Source organism: Mya arenaria, chromosome 11, assembly GCF_026914265.1.
Source record: "Mya arenaria isolate MELC-2E11 chromosome 11, ASM2691426v1".
Lineage (NCBI taxonomy): Eukaryota > Metazoa > Mollusca > Bivalvia > Myida > Myidae > Mya > Mya arenaria.
The window spans coordinates 36,436,176-36,442,044 of record NC_069132.1 but is presented as its reverse complement, the minus strand read 5'-3'; the positions used below and the strand labels follow the sequence as shown (position 1 = coordinate 36,442,044).

At 37.3% G+C, this 5,869-nt stretch overlaps 1 pseudogene; it reads right to left on the bottom strand.

Annotated features, from left to right (window-relative positions):
• Positions 1-581: 581 nt before the first annotated feature.
• LOC128208503 (retinol dehydrogenase 16-like) lies at positions 582-3,186 on the bottom strand (annotated as a pseudogene).
• Between the last annotated feature and the right edge of the window lie 2,683 nt (positions 3,187-5,869).

Here is a 5,869-nt window from a genome sequence, read left to right as displayed (position 1 = left end):
GAATCCTTTAGGCTAGAAACTTTGTTATAAATCTTTCAAAGAAAAATAAACAATTGAAACCGAATATAACTCAGAATGAAATGATATATGCTTAGAGATGCCACAGGGTTGTATTTTTGGGCGAGTTGTTCGCCCGTCCGTTGCTGTTTACCCGTTAGGGTTCTTAATAAACTCACCTTCTACTGTTTAGCTTTCGCGTTTCATACAAATCTAGCTATTATAAAATGGACGATTGATTGATTGTAGGGTTTTGTATACAACCATATAGATGTGTTTTCAGTTTGGAATCGCTTGTACCACATGTAGACGCATTTGACAGATGAAACCACCGTTGGCGAAGACGACAAGGCTACTCGACCGAGTGTGTATACAAACAAATGGAATATCTAATAATGATATAATATGTGATGTGATGGGTATCCATGAAACTTTGATCGAGTGCCCTTCTGCGTTCAAACAGCATTAACACACAAACAAATGGGATCAATTCCTGATACAGTCCAATCAAAAAACTACATGCAGCCTTTGTATCCATTTATTGAGCTTGATTTGTAGGTATTACTTTAATCTATTTTTTTTCTTGGTGTACAAATATTACATATTTCCTTGCTGCATATACACGATGGCCATGTCCGCCAGCCATGTTGGTAGAAAGTGGTGGAACCGAGCCAACATCTGTGATATAAGAAATGCCAAACACAACTGCATTGATAAATTAATATACACGTTATTAATCGGGACTGTTTTGCAGTCTGAAATTCCAAAAAAAACAACTCACGTATTGGTAATTTAATCGAGTCTGTTTGGTATTCTGAATTACCCAAAACAACTCAAGAATTGGTAAATTAATCTAAACTATATCAATGGAGACTGTTTTGCAGTCTGAAATACCAAAAACAACTCAATCGTTGGTAAATCAATTTGAACTATATCAATCGGATAGGAATTTTAACACATTGAACAATGGGGGCAAGTTATACAAACACTGTAAGTATAATAGTTTCAAAATCGAAATCACACTTATAAACAAAATCGGAATCTACGGTTATTCGTAACACGCGTTATTTGTCAAACATGTTGAATTCATTACAAAATCCGACAACGACTGATTATATGACAATGTATATATAGCATATCATTGAATAGTTCAAAAAATATTGTACCGTAATAGTATCGATGAACCTAAACGTCCTTCCGAGTCCACCGACCATATATCTTGTACGAGGGTGCCGAGAACAGATCGCTTGATGCGCGGCTCCCGAGACACTTGACAACGCCTCAGTATCTGTAAACCAATCACTGTAACGAGCTTCCGGTATCCAATTTATTACCGACTGCCGGTCGTACGACTTTTTAACTTCCGGTGGAGATCTTTCCCAGAGTTCCTCTGCCTCCTTTTTCAATCGCTCGACCTGATGTTAAAATACTTTGGGTAATGATCATAGGAAAACGAAATATAATTTAACATTCACTAGCACGATCTGGGTAAAACGTATATGACACACATTGATTCATTATTTAAAAATTATGCACCAGTCAATTGTAACCACGACCCCCCCCCCCCCCACCCCTAGGTCCGGAGAATAGTGGGGACTTTTAATTTTGGTCCAGCCAATCCCGTCCTGCGGGGATACACTGCTGGTAAAATCCCCGCCAAAGCCTCCGAAACGCCGGGACATCCTAGGTAAGGCCCATTCCCCGCTATTTTCGGCGTTAAACAAAACCAACGCACTCACTCGGCACTGCGGGGCCACCTGAAAGGTAAAACACGGGCCATTTCCCCCGCTATCCCCGTCATTTCCCCGGACCTGGGGGGTCGTGGTTACAATTGACTGTTGCATTACGTATTGATATAGTATGGCAAGTGTCTGACCAATTGTTCAGCGGTAGATTATGACAATTTAAAATACTTCGCCTTTAACCTACCATGGTTTCCGTGGCAATGGACGTGGCGTTTGAGAAAGCCCCTGGTTCCACTATTGAAACCTTGACACCAAACTTGGCCATCTCGAGACGGAGAGAGTCAGACAGCGTCTCTAAGCCGTGTTTTGATACGTGGTAGTTGGACCAACGAGGACGGGATATCCGTCCAAGCACGCTCGTGACGTTCACAACTCGACCTGGAATATTTTGTGACGAACTTAAGTTACAATCCTTGCTGTATTGCGCTTCAGCTGCAGATGTGCCGTCTTTTATAAATAAAAAAATATTTCGGCTGTGTTGTAGCAAAAACGATATTTAACAATACTTTCGTGAGTGTACATTTTGTTTTCAACTAAAACTATTAAGCAACCTTGTGATTTAAGGATGAAAGGAAGTAGCGCTTTCATGACCCTGATTGCCCCATACAGGTTGACGTCCAAGCCTCTGTTCTACAGTGATGGCGTGGTGAGCTCAACCTCGCTGATCATGTTCATGCCAGCGTTGTTTACTACCGCCCACAGACCTGGTAAAGAGAAACGTAACAGGTACCATTACCCTTATGGTTGGTTGCCTTGGAAACAAGTTGGTAGAAAATCCGATTCACAAGACTAATCGGAGTTTTCAAAAAGAAAAGAAAATGGAAAGAAAATGATTGAACTATGGCTCCAGATAAAGACAACAGAAAAGACACGGTCCATTTGTGTTTTATTATACAGTCAAATCCCGTTGGCTCGAACTCGCTTGGCTCGATCTCCTCGTTGGCTCGAACTGAATGTAAAGGACTGATTTCTATAAACTGAAGGTAAGAATTCCCGCTTGGCTCGAATTTCTCGAGGCTTGATGTATTTTCGCCGGTCCCTTGGAGGTCGAGCTAACGGGGATCGAATGTATATCAAACTAATACTTAAAATGAACACATCTGTGAACTAAAAACTATATATTAGCAGCGTTGTTAACGTTAGACGCAAAGGTATTTTTTTACAAAGAAATAATGTAGAGGGGTATGTTGTAATACACATAAATGGTACATGGCTTACCTTTCTTAGGCATTGATTTCTTAACATACTCAGCAGCTTTGCTCACTGAATCTTCCTTAGTGACGTCACATTGTATTACTTGCAGTTTCTTTGAGCAAGTGGCTCGAAGTTTTCGTGCACCAACACCCTTGTCGTCAAGGCAACCTGCGAACACTGTGAATCCTAGCTCGTCCAGATGTTCAGCAATCGCGAACCCAATACCTATAAGATTGCGCTTTGAAGGCATCGCTATACTCAGTACATTTAAACACGTGCATATTTACAATGTAACATAATATATCTTTTACCTTTCTGTCATATCTGTCAACAAAGTGCATTTTAAAAAAACAACAACGAAGTGTGTATTTTTTTACCTAAAACTATTTTTTATCAAAATCAGTTAGAAAATTTACAAATGGATTTATTTTACTTCGTTTGCTTCCATTCGTAAATATTGCATATTGCATTATTGAACTCTTTATAATATTTCAAATGCAAATGAAAAAATATTGATCTTATCTTTAATTAATAACCAAATTGGCGAAAATATTTAATATAATGTATAATGCAAACAAGTGTTTGCGTTTTTAAATGCACTGAGCATTCATGACATATTAGATCATTATGTGCATTGTCGTCTAACAGAGGCGCTTCCTAGATGAGCATGCTACGATAGCACCAAACAAACGCAAATCTATTGTATTACATTGTGGTAAAACATGCATGACACGATTATTCGTCCGTAAGTATGCAATATATGCAACTATGAAATGACGTAACGGTCATATACCATAAGATCGTAAGCGCTTTGTTCTACAATTTTGAAAAAAATTGACCTCTCACCTGAGTCGCAACCAGTTATGAAGACGCCTCTACCCTTGGGATCCAACGGCTCTGACATGGACACGTACGCCAAATACACCGGGCCCCAATTTCCCGAAACTTCTTAAGCTTAACAGGTTTAAGTTGCTTATTTCAATCAGCCAAAATACATACTTACAGTGAATTTTCATAAATGAAAAATGGTTTATTGTGATAATCGTAATGACAATTCCTATCTTAAGTATTAAATACATTTAAAGGAGTATATAAAACGCAAAATATTGAAAGACAAAAATAGTGGGTTTAGCTTAATCCTGTTATAAGAGACTTAAGAAGTTTCGAGAAATTGGGGCCAGGTAACACACGGCGGACGCTCCGACCAGAAACAGGCAGTAGCCAAGGAACACGTAAACCGAGAGACATATTGCAACAGCAAATGTTATCTGGTAAAACTGGTATCCTACTATGTCCGTAAAACTTAGTTTGTCCGCCATGTTGTATAATGTGTATGCTAAATTCTTATCTCTTGACCTCTAAGTATTAATTTAGGCCATTATATGATATACATTCTACAGTTTTGTATTGCGAGGACTCAGTGTTAAGATGCACTCTTACTCCCAAACCAGATGTACCACAATTAATACAATTGTTTTGATTTACTGAAAAGGATGAATTAATATCGAACACAATCGTTCTTATGAAGGAAACCGTGTTTATTTTGAAAGAAATGTGCAGAAAACACGGTATTTCTACCTTATGAGACGAAAGTTGATCACTGTAAATCTTTTAGGACCCATCAACTTTTAATATGTGTGCGTTTTCAGCTATTAGAAACACTGTTACAATCTTGTTGTCAGTAATCAATATTTTCCATGAATGCATTTTTTTTAGTAAGTTGTTAAATATTAATTACTCAAAACTAATGTTTGTGATGCATTGTATCTTTTGATTTTAAATACGAGTACCACTTTAAAAAGTTATAAACTTTTAACCATCAACAATTCTGTTGTTTTTTGGGGGGGTCGTATTGCAGCATTTTTTTACTTTTTCCGAGGTTTGACCATTTCCATCAATATTTTACTCTGAAGGAAAAAATACTTTTCTGACACGCCTTTCTATTTATCAGCTGTTATTTTCCACGGTGATATTGTCACTGAAGTCAATTTGATATTTTCATTGCTTATATAGATTTTGATTTCCGAAGTGTTTAACAATATTAATGGAAATTTAACTGTGCTGCTTTAACTGTGATAAATGGCGTCACAAATTTTACGTCACAATAATATTATTTATTTTTTTGCTTGTATTCAAATAATGCAATCCTTGGCCTAAATTTCAACTTGGCAGAATTTGGTAGAACAATGCAACGCTAAAATTTTGGCCTAAAATTGCCTCATTAAAATACAAGAAAATCTAAAGCATAGCATATTCAACATTGTCTCCACAGCCATGCGAGAACTTCAGTCTTGTATGATAAATACAGAACTATTTTGAGGATGATTGTATATAGCACATAGCACACGTCACTGTGATTATTGCTTAAATAGTATTTGATCATGATTTTTAGAATAAACGTATCTGTTATGAAATATTAGCAATAAATGTAGTATTTTTGTAGTATTGTGGTATTTTGAACAAAAAGGCTTAAATTCATACAATGTTCACTAGTGCGTCTTCTTATTAACTCTTTGGCTTTAAGTGACTCGCTCAGGTTTTTGGATCAAAATTTAGTTTCTCGGTGATACATCTTTTTATGGTTCTTTTACTTTTTTTAATCGAAATTGCAGAAAAAAATACAGTTGTTGAACAAAAAAGTATTTTGGTTTTAGTGGGGTTCGAATCCATGCCGGTAAATTCAAGAAAAAGAAATAGAAAAAAGCCGGCTAGTCCACATGGCCCCGGGACTTTAACAAAGGTACATTTGCTGAAGGGTTCCAGCTTTGGGTATTTTGTTTGAACACTCTTGTCAGGTGCGTAGCTGCCTATACGTGAGTACGCGGGTGAATCAACATAATTCTGACAAAAACAAAACACCAGCAAACGTTGCAGTAAGTTTACTTGACTACATAATCCTAAAACTGTCCATTTTCTACTACCAGACTGCACCA